Source organism: Mandrillus leucophaeus, unplaced genomic scaffold, assembly GCF_000951045.1.
Source record: "Mandrillus leucophaeus isolate KB7577 unplaced genomic scaffold, Mleu.le_1.0 Scaffold226, whole genome shotgun sequence".
NCBI classification, from domain to species: Eukaryota; Metazoa; Chordata; class Mammalia; order Primates; family Cercopithecidae; genus Mandrillus; species Mandrillus leucophaeus.
Genome location: NW_012102321.1, coordinates 1,964,028 through 1,980,179, shown reverse-complemented (window position 1 = coordinate 1,980,179; position 16,152 = coordinate 1,964,028). Strand labels below are relative to the sequence as shown.

General features: G+C 40.8%; 1 protein-coding gene and 1 long non-coding RNA gene across 2 annotated transcripts in view; one reads left to right on the top strand and one right to left on the bottom strand.

The window, feature by feature from the left end:
* The window catches only part of TNR (tenascin R), a 270,873-nt gene that overhangs the window by 30,130 nt on the left and 224,591 nt on the right, over positions 1-16,152 (top strand). The window lies entirely within an intron of this gene.
* LOC105540725 lies at positions 138-10,708 on the bottom strand. The gene is made up of 2 exons (XR_001006248.1): positions 10,390-10,708; positions 138-1,740 (listed from the first exon to the last, which is right to left on the bottom strand). It is a non-coding gene; the product is annotated as an uncharacterized LOC105540725 (long non-coding RNA).

Here is a 16,152-nt window from a genome sequence, read left to right as displayed (position 1 = left end):
CGTGGACCCCAAGCTCTTTAAACAATTACATGAAACAGGTAGAAACTAGCTATCAACACGGAAAAAGAAAAAAAAAAAAAGAGTGATTAGGCTATAGGTTTAAAGAGAGAAGAGTAGTGATTCATCATCATACTTCAGACAGCAAAATAAATATTTACTATATGAGGGTGATAGTATGTGAAAAGAAACCTAAAAAGCAGTCCTTGAATGGGCACCTGCCTGTCCACAGTTGGACCTGAGTGGGACTTTGCTCTGGGACCACAGAGGCTTGGACTTGAGAGGACCTGTCAGCTGTAGGAGTTTGTGTTGCCTTTAGCAAGGTCAAACAAGAAACTTAAAAATGTTTTGGCAGACTTATGTTATTGTAAAGAAATATACCTGCTAACTTGTTATCTTTGGTTTAGGGATATAAGGGTGACAAGAAAATTGAAATAAAGAAATGCCCAGACTGCATTTTAATCATTAATTTCTCCAGTCTTTTTTTCCTTGATTTTTTTAGGTTAAACCATAAGAATTATGAGACTGGCAGAAGCTCATTAAGAATATTAATCCTACTTCATTCACATGAAAGTATCAGAGATTCCTAGAATGATCAAGGGGTGGGAGGGGGCAGGTGCTTAGAAAGCCCCTACTTCTCTTGCAATTTCATAGCAGACGCAAATGAGTTCCAGAGCAGGGAGGGGCTTGCGCAGGGCACACGGGGGTGAAGGTACCAGGTTCCTGCTTCTCACTCCCCACTCTCTTCCACCAGACTGCACTTTCCACCTTAGATAGAAAGAGTTCTTGGTATGACATGAACATCACAACAGAGATGCTCTTCCCATGGCCATGTTAGACCCGCAGATGCTTCAACCATCATTTCCTCATTGCTGGGCTCTGAGGTGTTTTCTGAATAGCACATCACCTGACTGCTTGGGGGATGGCACAAGGTTCTGCTGCAAGTCAATCATCACAGCCCTCCATGGCCTCCTGGGAGGCAGCCCCGAAAGGCTGTTTCTGTCTAGGTTGAACTTTCATTGTGCACATCCTGGCTCATCAGCACTGTCAGCTCTCAGGGACTTGCTTGGTGGATGGTCCAGTGGAAATACCTTGACCTGGGCCACCTTTCCTTTTCCAATGCACATATCCCAGGCCCTTCTTTTCTCGTAGGAAATTTATACTGAAATTTTGTTCCAAACAAAATTAAAAGTAATTATACACACATGATTTTTAGGAGATCTGAAGTCTTAAATTTTTCATTCCAAGACTTGAACAGGAAGACTGATAAAAGGGTAACCACTGTAGGTGTCTTAAAGATCTTGAGATACCATTTTTAAAAATGCAACTCAGGCTGAGGGAAACAGGACAGAAAAGAAAAACGTGAGTAATGGTTTTGTGGAAAAGAATATAAGGCCATGGAGGCTGATGGCACACAAGATGTACCACATTTCAGTAGGGACAGTAGCTGCAGACATGATTTGATGCATTCTATTTCTGTTCCCTAAAGAGTACTTTGAAAAGTAACAGTCTAGGAACTAAAGTTATAAGAATTATTTTCTCCCTGTGGACAAAAAAAATGTAGATTTATGATATTCAAGTGAGTAGGAGATTGCAGAGGGATGGAATAGACGGTGGGAGTGAGGTTGATTAATCTGGGGAATCAGAACGTGAGCATGCCTCATTCAGCAGCTGCCTGGCCATCCATGACATGGAGACCTCATGTCACTCAAAGACTCCATGGTGTCTGTAGGGGTCATGTTTCTGAAAAAAAAGAATTCAAGGGTCAGCCGACAGAAGAGGAAGATCCCCTTCCAGCTGAACCCCCTTTGTCACTGGCAATCCCAGAAAATCTGCAGCAGGCAGCATGTGGCTTGGGGGCCTTACAGCTCCAAGGACTACACATGGACTCCCTCACTCACCTTCTACTCAGGGTCCTTGTGCAATGCACACGCTGTTCTCTTGCAAGGCAGGACCTCTGCCAGAGCCTCGCAAACACTGTGTTGTCGGCACTCCTCCCTGCCTTCACCACCCGCTCGCGTCCATCGTACTTAACAAGTAGCAAATCGATTCATTTGGATTTTATCTCCTTTTTATTTCCCCTACTCACCCCATTTTGGGGTTGCTAGTAAACTGCATCATAGGGTAAAAGGCTGGCAGCCGGGGGGAAAGAATAAAAATGCAAGTGCAGAGCTAATGAATTAATTGGATTTTGATGTACTAAGAGTCCATAATGAACTCTCGTTTATTCAGGGATATGTTCCCAAGCTAATGTAGTCTTCTTTATTTTCTTCCTTCTCTGCTTGAGGCTGAGTAATTTAAACCTTGTATAGAGCAACAAGGAGTTTTGTGGAAACAATACAAAATAATCAACCAGCATCTGATTGTCTTGTCTTTTCTTTTGAAAGCCTTTTCAAGATTCTACCTGTTGTCCATCCCCTATTAGAGTGCCTGCTTTTTGGGGGCCAGGTCTGAGTCTTATTTCAATTCACATCCTTCCTGCCTTTCATTCCCACCCAAACACCTTATGAACATGTCAACAAATGTAATTCATTTTTTAGTAGTTTCATGGCATTTCATTGTATGATACACCGTAATTTATTTAACTAGAATCATTACTGGACACATAGATCATTTTTCATTTTTCAGTATTTCTGACAGTACTTTGATGACATCCTTTTAAGTAAGTCTTGTGCACTTTCTTAATTGTTTTCTAAGGGTAAAGTCCTAGAAAGTAATGCTGAAGGAAAAAGTCAATGTGTGTCTATAAGGGTTTGGATACATGTCACTGATTTACACTCCAAAGTATTATGCCAACAATGTACAAGCGTTCCGATTTCCCTGGTCCCTCACTCAGGGGATCCTGGGAGGACATTTTCTAGTGTGGGATCTCAGTGAGAAATAACTTCCTTACATGGAATTGCTCCCAGTGGGTGGCATTGGTATTCAGGGCCTTTACCCTCGGCTCCTGATCTCTGGGCTCCAGCCCTTTCAAATCCAATACTGTATATTTGTAAAGGTCAACCTATTGTTTTCATCCTCCACCGGTTTGTCTGACCTTGTTTGTAGATTCACCCATTTCTGCTCTGTGATGTCACCTCTGGTGGGGATGGGAGTGGAATGGAGAGGTAAAAGGTTACAAAGACAAGAGCCCCAGAAAGAAGCAATACGTCCTCGCCCACTCTTAGAAAGGCAGCACGCTCGGAAACAAAATGTCTGGCTTGGCAGAGTCATCCTGTTTGTTCTTATTTGTAAAAAGAAAATAAAGCCTAACTTTTGTGAGTTTCTCAAGATCCAGGATTCTTTATGGGCTGAACCATTTAAAACATTTGCTCTCAAACTAGAATAGTGATCTCAGCTTTTAGCCTTGGATGCTATGTCATAATTCTGGTTTATGGCAGTCCCTTGGGCATTCCTGCCTTTTAGCCATTTATTACTAGACTGAGATAAAGAGGAGATAGATTTTGAAACAAAGTTAGTGGTGAAGGAAAGGGCAAGGGTGCAGGTAGAAAGCTGAAGAGGGAAGCCAGACACAGGGGAGGCAAAGAGCCAAGGGCAGAACAAGAAGCTGGCAGAGAGGAGAGAAAATTAGAGGTGAGCGCTTTATCAAAGCCATCTGGGTTCCCAGGGCCTGCCCGCTTCAATACAGCAAGAATGCAGAAGGGCTCAGAAATCAGTGTATAGGTGTGTTCAGGAGTGGCCCCAGTCTCCAGCTGAACTTCCCTCCCAAAAAACCACCCCAAATAAACATTTAATTTAAATGAGTTCCCTTCATTTGAAGCTCCCCCCTTCAAACCAAATGGCACCCTGAAGCCCCTCCTATATGGAAATTCTGGAGCTGTCCCCAGGAATGTCTAGAATCAGCATCAAAATGTGCAACCAATACAACATTCTTTTTAAATATTCTGAGCCTCTAAGTACCATTTGATATATTAATTATGTAATTTACTGATTAAGTGGATTAATAAAGAACCACCACTCCCGAGATTTTCTAAGGCTCTTGAGGAGAGATTTCTTTCCCATCCTGTAAACCACAAAAGGCCCCAGGAAAGCATAACAACTGAATGCTAATGAGGGAACCTCTGGTGCAATGGGTCCGAATCCAGGTGCTCACTTCACAGCTGCCCATCCTGCTTGGGGTGGTCAGAGAGACAGGACAGGCAGCAGGAGGGAGGCCTCAGGGCCTCTGCCAGGGAAGACACAGGGGCATTTCATTTTCCATAAGCTGCCAAGTGCTTTGAAGAAGTCAGGGGCTTGGAGAGCAGAGTGGGATTTCTGCAATTTGGCTTGCTGATGTTTACAGATCACCTTGAGAGCACTTTTAAAGCTAATAATTGTGCTTTTGCTAATCGTTGTCTAAATCAACAACTGCTTCTCTAGAAAGTCTGACTGTGACTCTGGTCTAAAGAATGAAGAATCGGCGCACACCAGTTTCTAAAGTGATGGAGGAAAGCAAACAAGCCTGGCTTTTTCAGGTGGTTTTGTGAACGTTGGAGAAGGGTGGCATGAGCCTTAGAGAAAGCACTTTGCTGAGACACAGGGATGTAAGACAGAACATTTATCACCCAGCCAACCTGTCAGAAAGGACCCAATTGTTCATAGTTGATTGGAAAATAGAATGCAGGAGAGTGTGTGTGAGGACAATACTAGCACTCACAGCTCCTCTTTCTCATGCATTCCAATAGCGAGGCATTTTCCCAGCAGAAGTCTCCATGTTGCTTCCTGCCAAAAGCAAGGAGTGAATTTGGAACTTGGGCCAAAAGAGCTTAGTATATATGTCAACACTCTGTAGAGCTTTGTTAGGCTGCCCTAATTTAATTGATGGATGCCCTCTTCATTACGGACTGGGGGCTCTCAAAGTGGACATTGAGGAGGCTAAGCAAAGGGAGAAATTGGGCTTGTGTCACCTCTGTTGTTCCCAAGGCTAGTAACTGGTGTGTCTTTTAATACCCTTTGATAGGCTATTGAGGAGCATGAAATAGGCAAACCGTTAGCTAAGGAATGAAGTGCTTTCATGGGGGGTTGCTAGTTTGCTAAGTGTTGATGGATCTTGTCCAGAAAATAGTGCAAGTAATTTTTGTGTCCCAAGAAATGTGTTGACTGCTTTGAAAACTTGTTGAATCATAGCCTATGTTCATCCACTTGTCTTTTTACTGGCTTTCCCCATTCCCTTTTTCTTTTCCTGGTGTGGCCAATCTAAGAGAGGGCAAATTCCTGCCCTTACGTTAATTGTATGAAAACATACTTCAAAAGAAGGAAAAGTGAGAACCATGTCAGATGTATTTCAGGCCCCTGCCAATGTCATGGACTCATTGCAAGACAAATTTATGGGAACGCAAGAGACCCTTTCATGGGCAAATACATCTCCTTGTTTGGCTGAATCTGCACAGGGTGATGGGATCAATCACACTCCCTGATTTGGCCTCTTCATTTGGTCAAACCACTGATTCTATTGATCTCTTCATGGAACTTGGCCAATCATTTGATTAAATTAATCAACCTGAGTGGCTGTTTTTGTTTTCGTTTTCATTTTCCTAGTTGACACAGCCAATGCCTCAGGTTATCATTAGATGTTTTACTTCTGGTGTTTGGAGCCTGGCAGAGAAAAAGCAAAATTGACTGCTCATGACAGCAGCTAAAAACTGGCAGCTTTACATAGCCAGCCAAATCCCTCTGTCCCTTGTCAGACAGTCTGCGTCAGGAGGGAGACTTCCAAGCAGTGGCCTTTACTGAGCCCCAGTGGCTCTCCTTTGGCCATGCTGTTCTACCACATCCTGTCTCCTGTTCTCTGCAGGGTCCACCCGAGACTTGTATTTCTGCAAGAATTCCTTGGGTGTAGTGTGTGTTCTCGCCTGCTTAGTCATTCAGCCATAACCTTTCCATTTAGAATTCTACCCTGTCTATGGTTCAGCTCCCTAGTTCAATATTTTACATTTATCTCTATTGAATTCCAGTTACCTTCTGTTACAAGAGGCACTTAAATTATCTCAGCCTCGCTCCTTAGGCTCAGACTCCAAGTCCAGAACAAATCTGTTTAGCACTTAGGAATCATTGGCCACGTGAGGCACTTGGGCATATAAATGTGTCTGAGTTGAGCATTTATTGAATGATGGTGAGGGTGGAAGACTTGGTTAGAGAACTTGGGAGCCACTGAATTTATAAAATTGCCATCAGGCTTCTTCAGTGCTGGAGAAAAAATGGACTGGAAAAATTACTTTGAGAGTGAGAAAATAAATGTAACAATATAGCCTATAGAAAAGGAGGAGCTAACATTGTGAACACCTACTAGATCTGAGCACCATCATGTACATCAAAATATAATGTAGCCTCTTTTGCCAAGGAGATTTACAATATATTGTGTCATTAGCCCTCTTATTCTTCTTCCACAGGTGTTGGCAGGAAGCCATGTAAGTTTTCTCATATTTCAGGGCTGGAAGTTTGCTTCAGAAAGGGGAAAGAGCTTGTGATATGTGAGGAATGGTCCCCAGCTGAAGTGGTCTATTTTAATATTCTTGCCAATGGATCATGGCCACTGAAAACAGACTCAGGGGCCCAGGTTTCATGGGTCTCACAGGTGTCCAGAATAAGGGACTGTGTACTGCAACATTATACGTACCGAGCCATTATAGAAAAGTCCCGTCTCTAATGTGGGAAGAAATGGATATGAATCATTCCAACCAGTTTCTTTCCTTAGATGCACTCCTACCATTTTGCAATCTAGATTTGATTGACTCTTTAAGTTCTGAATACAGCAGAGTTTGTTAGCTTCCGTGTTTTCCTCCTCTGAAAATCAGGTCTCAATTCAGGCTTAAGCAGATGACAATGGGATCCAGTGAGCATCTCTAGTACCATAAAACCCTACCAATTATGGGGCCAAAGAGCTCAAGGAGGCTAAAAAGCCTCTTGCATCCATTAATTCATGGTTTCCTTCTGGTTCTCTGCTATTCTTTGCCTCTATGTTGGTGAAGGGAAGAGAAGAAAGGAGGAAGAAACCAATCATAGGAGGTGCAGCTGGCATGGAAAGCGATGTGTGTATGATGATTATGCTGCTTTCCAATTGTTTGAATGTTGGGTCCCCTTATCTCCTTCAGAAGTAGACAAGCAATAGCATTGTTTCTGAAGAGAGAGGAGAGAAATGAGGTGACAACCTGAAATAATAGTGAGGCAACCCAGAATGCTGTTCAGTGAATTCAATATATTAATACCAGGTAGAAAAGATAGAAAGAGAAACACATAACCAAGGACAAATACAAAAGAGTATTATAAGCCTGTAAGAATAGTGCCAGACAGGCTAACACTCAGAATGAGCAGAGACTTCAGAAAAATGCCAGAGACAACAAAAACAGCTTTCAGTAGCTATGTTCTGAATTAGAAGAACAAGGAAGGGACAAACTCACTGCTTGGGGAACTTGGTGCAAGGTTAAAGATGAGAAGAGAAAGGAGAATCACTCAAGTATTTTATTTCTTTACCAAAAGGCAAGATCTTTCAACAGAGAGGCACAAAATCGATTTTGTTAAAATAATCTTAAACTGGATAAACAAACTTAAGTGGTCACCCAGAGGCTTTAAAAGTTTTCAAATCTGACAAGTTTTATGCCAGAATTTTAAAAAGCGTGTATAAATGCTCATAAAACCACAGTTTAGAAATGATTAAGGGAAAGATACCAAAAGACCATAGATGAGAAAAACTGGATTTTTTTTTATTTTTTATTTTTTTTTTTGTAGAACGAAAGCGGATTTCAGATTGTACAGCCTGCTGGATTTGATACTGATCATCATAGAAATCCTAAGATGAATTACTATTCAAATGGTTTATGGCCTCTTGGATGAGAAGCAGTAATCACTTCAAACTAGCATGCGTTCACTGAAAACAAGGCATATTAAGTGGAATCCCATTTCCATATTCCACCAGATTGCTAGTTATGTAAATCAGCTAAATACCGCCAATATGGCAAGGCCCCTAACAAAGTTTGCCTTGATATTCTTGTGGACTGAATAGAAATTGAGAGCTACATCATGGTTAATTGACCAGCCATGCCCAGGCAACTGATTACATCAACATCTGAGAACATCTTTTCATAAATCACAGGGCTTTATCTTTGGCTATATCCTTTATTTTATCAAATCAGATGAAGAAAGTATGATTATTGAGTTCATGGATGGGATAGCAGAGTTAGGACTCAAAATACCTCTACAGACTTTAGGACTGGCTAAAACTAACAAGGTGAAATTCAACGGGGATAGAACTAAAGTCCTGCACTCAGGTTTAAAACAAAACCTGTGCAGGTACAGACTGGGGATACCTGGTTTAAGAAAAATTCATGTGAAAAATACTTAAGATTTACTGTCTGAAAAAAATATCAATAGCAGATTACAAGGTGTAAGACTGCTAAAACATTTTCTGCAATCTCAGACCACTGCTAGACATATTCTATCTAAGACCAAAGAGGCAATCGTCTCTTTTTCCTGGACCAGTGTTCCTGACAAGACAGAACTTCTCCAGGGAGGACAAATACAATGGTGATTCATCTCAGAAGCTTGCCATAAGAGTAACTAGGCAATGGCTGGTAGAGCTAAAGGTATTTCTAGCTATATAACCTAAAAAACTTATTGCACTTGTGTATAAGAAGACACATATAAGTATGCTCCTAGCAGCATTCATTGTTATGGTTACAAACAGAAATAACCTGAATGTCCATCAACAGGAGAATGGATAAAGAAAATGTGGTATATTCATGAATCTCACAGACATAATTAGAATGGAAAAAGGAAGTTGAATAAGAATACCTAAAATATGATAGCATTTATTTACATCTAAAAACATGTACAATAATGATATTTATTGTTCAGTGATACAAATGTATGAAGTAAAGTAATAAAGAAATTCGTGGGAGTGAGAATTACCAAATCCAGAGTAGTGGTTATGTCTCAGTGGAAAGGGAGGGCAAGGTAGTATGTGGTGGAAAAACACAATTCTTATTCTATTTACAATGTTTTCTTTCTTAAGCTGGTGGTTGGATATATAGGTCCATATTAATTCACTCTGTTTATCATTTTCTATGTTTGAAATATCCATAATGCATTTTGGGGGAGGAATTTTAAAAATATAATGAAATTCACATGGCATAAAATGGACAATTTTAAAGTGAACAATTCAGTAGCATTTAGTACATTCACAGTGTGTGCAACCACTAACTCTATCTAATTTCAAAGCATTTCCATCACTGCAAATGAAACCATATATCCATTAGCTAGTTTCTCTTCATTCCCCATAGAAGGGTTTTTGTTCATTTGTCTGTTTGTGTAGTGAAATTTTTTAAAAAATCGATTCTTAGTTTTCAGAGCGGTTTTAGGTTCACAGCAGAAGTGAATGAAAGGTACAGACACTTCTCATATGTCCCTACCCCAACACATGCACAACTTCCCCAGCTATCAACATCTCCTACCAGAGTGGCACATTTCTTATAATTGATGAACCTAAATTGACACATCATTATTCTACAGTTTGCATTAGGATTTGCTCTTGGTGTATATATTTTGGGTTTGGACAAATGTATAATGACATGTATCCACCATTACAGTATCACACAAAGTAGTTTCACTGCCCTAAAATTTCTCGCTGCTCTCCCTATTCATCCTTCTCTATACTGAGTTTTTAAGGAGGGTGCTTTAAAAAAATTATAATAAAGAAGCAAAGAGGAAACATAATAACTATTTTTAAACATCTTAAAATTTTTCCTGTGGAAGAGAAATACAATTTTTATCCTGTAAAGCTCCTATGGGATCAATAAGGGGGTACCAGAAGAAGGAAGAGTTTGGTTTAACATAAGGAGGAACATTCTAACAAGATTGGAGCAGTATGTCATAGTTGTTCAGAATATGACTTTGAGTTAGACAGCGTTGGGTTAAAATCTGTCTAACACACTCATTTTGGAAAAGTTGCCTAACTTCTCTGAGCTTTAATTTCCTCATATTTATAATGTAAATATTAATAGTACTGAACTAATAGAATTACTGTGAGAAATAATTTCAATGATGCATATACATTATAGAGTAGTGAATAGCATAGAATAAGTGTGGCAGAGATATAAGATAATTATTTAAAAAAAAAAAAAAGAGTTGTCCATAGGTAGAATGTCTATGTTGTACGACACTGAGCTTCTCAAAGCTGTCAAAGTCAAGTTGAGATTGGATGTGAACTGTCCAAGGTGCTGGGGAGAGGGAATTCTGCCAAAAAGGATGTTAGGGTAGATATTTCCTGTTATCCTCCTCACACATTGTTGAATCTAAATAGTCTTTGAAACTGAATAGTCATATTGTTGGGTGCTTCAAGTATGACGTATATTGGTTATTTACTGCTATGAATAATATTACCACAAACTTAGTGGCTTAAAACAACACACATTATCATACCACTTCTGTGGGTCAGGAGTCTGTGCATGGCTTTGTTGGGTCCTCTGGCTGAGGGTCTCATCTGAAAGCTGCAACCTAGATGCTGACCAGGACTGTGGTCTCTTTTCAGTTGGAGAAAAGTCTGCTTCCAATGTCATGTGGTTGTTAGCAGAATTCAGTTCCTTCTGGCTTGTGGGGCTGAAGGCCTCAGATTCCTGCTGACTGTCTGTGAGAGGCTGCCCTCAATTCCTGGTGGTTATTGGGCAGTGGGGGAGACATCCTCAGCTCCCTGTCTTATACTGGAAACATAGGCCTTTCCAATGTGCCTTCTTGCTTCATCAAAACCTTCAAGGGAGGCAGTCTGCCAACAAGATGTCACAATTGTACACAACATAATCATGGAAATGACATCTCAACCGTTTTGCTATATGCTGTTGGTTAGAAGTGCATCAGTGGTCCCACACACACTTGTGGCGAGGAGACTACATAAGGGCATGAGTACCAGGAGGCAAGGATCATGCGGGCCATTTCTGAGTTTGTCTGCCCGAGGAAGGGGACTGTGCTGAGGACACAGGAGTACTAGTGCCTCCCTGGGTCCATGAAAGGGGGCAACAGAGGAGCCAGACACACGTGCACAAATACAGAAGAGCACAACTGAGACTGAGAAGGAGCAAGAGGAGGAGAGTTAGGGAGGCTAAGAGGCCAAACCACCAAAAAAGCAGAGTTCAGAGAAGGTGAGTGTAACAGGGACACCCAGGCTTACCGAGCAGCCATTATGGATGATGGGGTCCCGCTTTGAGAGAGAACAGGCTGCACCAGGAATCTTGCCAGAAAAGGTCCTGTTTTCACAGAGCTTAGAGAGACAGTTTTTGTCATAATGTATTTCGGTACAAGTTGGATTTAGAAAAAGATGAAGGATGTATGCTAGAATCGGGTTTGGTTCTGTACCAGGCAGTATACCAGTCCTTTATGCACTTGAATATGCTTCATCCTTCATGAACATAACTTGTGTTGTGCTATATGTGGCTAAAACTGCCTGCTAACTGATCTGGATGTGTTGAACTTGGTGTTTAGATTGTTACCCTTCTGATGAGAAGGTGGAAAAGAATCAAAGGGCAAGGAGCTGAGGCCAAAACGAAAGAATGGCCTTCCCCAGTGGCCAAGGAGCCCATCTTCAGAATGGCTCTGTATTTCATTACATGCCAACAAGGCTGTCAGTCTTCTTATTTGGAGATGTATTTGCAGAGGGGCCCAGGAACTCAAGATGCAGCCCTGGCTGCCCCCAATTCGATACTTTCTACATGATTATTCTATATAAGTATCCAGGGGTGGAGCAGGCTGTCTGAGCCTGTGTACCTTGCTTTGAATAAGGTCTAGAGAAGCTTCGAATCATTGAACAACACATTCATGTAAAGCTGGCAGTAAGATGGTTGGTGATAATCTTATAGTCATGCAACTCATGGTTGGAAGGAGCCTTCTAGCCAAATCCTCCTATTCAAGGCTAAACTCAGGGATAACTTGGGTCAGCTACTTTTGACTCTTCATGGTTTTATGCTTCTGGTTTTTGGTTAACAGTAAAGTAAGGAGACTTTTAAATCTCTGGAAAATGAAGGTTTATTATGAGTTCAGAAAATGGGTATAAGAGCCTGGGTTTAAGACCAAATGGCCTTGACAATATTTTCCCCAGATGACTAGCTCATGGTGTGTTTCAGTTATCATTCCATCAGTAGAGCTGAATTTTGCATCTTGTAAGTGTCTTCATCTCAAGTCAAAACCTGAGGAGATGTGTTTTTTTTGCTCTCAGTTGTCGGTGAGTCAGCACTAATGTGCTTATGAATCAGGCAGTGTGGGTGAGCCACGCATTCATCAACACTCTGGAATAGAGGGGCAGCCCAGGAGCTGATGTCTTTATAGAATACCAGGGAAGTTCTTCCAGGTGTGGGCCTAGCCTGAGAGCTTTTATTAGGAACTAGAAAATGTGCTTCTAAAGGAGTAACTGGAGTTGTCTATCAGCTCCCCTTCTGATACTTGCAAGAATTTGATTACCTCAAATATCTGAGATTTTTCTCCTCTGTATGTATCTATAGAGGATGGGGAAGAGTAAAGGGGAGAAAAGCAGGGACCCATGGAATACCTTCTCTGGATCAGGCACTGTGTAAGGTTCTCTTCTAATGTTGTCTCATTTGACATTTACCATTCCTTCTTTTTTGGCTTTCTTGAGCTTGCAGCACCTAGCACTATGCTTAATCCATACTAGAAATTCTACACAAGTTGCTTAACTGAAAAGAATTAAATCATCACATGGAGGATGAAGGAGCACTGACTAGAGAGTAAAGAGACCTGTATTCTAGCCTAACCCTTCCCGACTGCTGGGTGACCTTGGCATAACCATCCACTGTGCACCACAGATTCTCCATTCATAAAATGAGAGGGTGAATAAGATGATCTCTAAGGCTCAATGAGCTCTAACTCCCAATGATTGTATGATTGAATAGACAGAAGAGTGAGAGAATCCTGGATTTCACAATGGAAGAAATAACTAAAACAAAGAGAAGCATTGTACTCAGCAGCTCAGCCTCCTCAGCTATGGACAAGCTCAGGGGTGGGGCTGGAGAAATCATGGAGCTGGGAGCCTGTCCTTAGCAGGGCCAGCATCCTCATGGGCCATGCCTAGAGCCTTAGCCACCAAATAGTGCACTGCCCCAGCCGGCTCTTGGCAAACACAGTTTTGCTTAAGAAGGCACCAAGTAACTAGCTACAGGAGAAATAATTACCGAATTGCTAGAAATAATTGCAATTTCTAAACAAATAAAACCCTATGCTATCTGTCAATTCCCTGAGAAACATATACACTTACAAAATTACAAGCAAGAGCTCATTAACTGAACTCTGATGAGCACCAGTCTCAAAATATGCCTTGATTTGAAAAAGTCAGAAATGCAGAAAGGATATCTTTTTTTTTTTTTTTTTGACATGTAGGACATCTTTTTGTTAATCCCTTAGGAAGAGGTATAAGCATCTATTTGTGCATTCATGCACAAATCCAAGTTTGGAGATAGGAGTGCCATCTGTAAAGTAGAAATGATAGCACCTTTGGCTCTTGGCTCAGCCTACAGCATTAGATTTTGTCTGGCAATGCATAGCTTTGACTCCACTCCACACTTAGCAAGAACAAAAGCTAACACAGAGTGAACATATGCAGCGGGCCTTTGAAAAGTATTGAAAATGCCAAGTCACTGGGTGTTTGACCAGGAAGGAAATGTGCCCATTTCTAGCCATCCCATGAGAGAAGAAAGATGGCCTGTTTCTGGCCATCTTTCATCAGCATTCAGCTCACTGTAATTGTTCATTTTGTGGGATGCCTAGAGTTTAAGATAATGCATTTATTCTGCCCACAGAATGACAGTATTTCCATTACTGCATTTTGAATCCTGTTTTTCCAGAATTGGGTAATTATTGTTTGTTTGTGTGTGTGTATGTGTGTGTGCATTCCTGTATATGCATATGTATGATATGTATGTATATCTACACAAATGTCTGTGTGTTTTAAGATGGGTTGAAGTTATTTATCATACACTCAAGTCCCCTAACAAATTCATTCTTAGAGCCCCTTTATATTATTATCGTATTTTTCTTTCTTTCTGAATTGAAAATGCTGCAGAACTGAGGAGTTACTCTTGTCTTAATTACCACAGAAATATTGCTAATTAGAAACAAGGGAAGAAGTGTTAGGGATTTGTCTCAGAATCAAAGACAGCATTATTTTCCAATGGATATTAAAAGACTTGCAAAAGAGGCTAAGATGATGTGGTGGATAGAGTTGTGAAGTGGTTTTAGGGCCCCAGTGGTAAAGGGCTGGAAGAGGAAATTAAATATCTGGGAGGAAAATGTTCTCAGATGTTGGAATTATGCCTGCAGCCATAACACTGGATGCTGTGATCCTGTCTACCTCAATCACAAAATGGATCAAGAGATCTCCAAGGAATCTGATGGTGGAAAAAGTGTTGGTGGTTCACACATGAGCCTTTCTAATCCACTTAGCCCTCAGCAGCCATTGAGGGTGGACACAAACCCTAATGTTTTGAATATAGTGCATTTCATCCTCCCCACTTTTCCCATCTCATCTTTTCCCACCATTTCTTTAGCCTCAAACTTAGTGTGTGTTTGAGGAATAAATCAAAAGATTAAAATATAATGTGAAATCTATCTTCGGTGATGTATTTCATGGGCAAAGCCCCTGTGTCTGTGGAAGACTGAACTGGATGAATAGAGGTCCAAGCAGACCATATGTGATGGCCTGGGTGCCTCATGGTTCCGATCAAGAGGGCTCTCAGGTCTAGTTCAAATTCCCAGGCTGCAGACTGGCCAGGGTGGCCACCTCTAACCATGAAGTCAACGCTATACTCACGATTTATCTGTTTAGGCTCAGTGTTAAAATGTTTCAATTCCTGAAGCAAAGAATTAAATCTGGAGGCGTGAGAAAAGAAGCAGTAATAAGATCCAAAAAGTCAGAATGGGAGTAACCCAGGAACAGGAAGGAAAAAGTTAGGAATTGATGTGGTGGACAGACAGGGAAGATAAAGAATAGAAAGACTCAATATCACAAAATTAGAAGACCTCACATAGACAATGTACCAGAGATAACGACTTCTTCTAAAATTGTCCTGTATTTCCCCTTGTCTTACATAGATGGCTTCAGTCAGCCCATGAAGTAGTAGAGAGTTTGGAGTCCAGGTTGTGTGACAATGAATAAGCAAATCAGCCTCTAAGAGTTCCAGTTTCTTCTCTGTACAAATTCCTCACCCTGAGTACTGCACGTGGTTGTTAGGAAGATCAAACGAGATAACGTATGTGCAAGGACTTTGTAAACTGGACAGCACTGTATGTGTAGAAGACATGATTACAGTTGTGTCTCAGCTCTCTGCAGATGGATCCTGCCATTCAGAATATTGTGGGGGTTAGCAGAAGGAACTGGATGTATATGCTCACCTGCAAGGACATCACTGTCAAGTCAGGTTAAAGTTATCAGAAGCAATGCTTTTCCACGTCCCACCCCTACCATGAGATGAGAAGAGAGTGTTCTTATTATCAAAGTACGATGTAAATTAGATAGTTTTCTATGGCCTCCTAGCTACCGAAATGGAATTGGAAAAGTCAAACAATAATATAAGATTTTTCACACACAAAAAAATGATTTCCTGGCTCATTCCTTCTCAGCCCTGAGGGCTGTTCCTCAGGGGCAACAACTTTTAGTCATTTATTTTAGTATTTACCTAAATAAGTTCAGATAATATATTTCTATGGCTATTTCTTGAGTATGTTTTTGCTTTTCAAATGTAGAAATCATATGTTGATTTACAACTGTGGAAGATCAGGACTTAGACCCTTACAACCCTGCCTCCACTCCATTCACCACACACGCTCACACAGGTGCACACACATTGCCCCTCCCTATTCTTCCAATATATGTAGTTAATTATAATCATTGTTTAAGTTGATATTTTGTATTTTCATTATTTTACCTTTGTTAGTATTATTCACAACAAAGCAGTGTCAAAAACAATGATCACATTTCTCCTCTTCTATAACTTATTGGTTGTCCTGGAGTTTAATTTATAATCTTCTCATTTTTCTTTGCTCTTTTTTTTTTTTAATACTTTAAGTTCTAGGATACATGTGCATAATGTGCAGGTTTGTTACATATGTATACTTGTGACATGTTGCTGTGCTGCACCCATCAACTCGTCAGCACCCATCAACTCGTCATTTACATCAGGTATAACT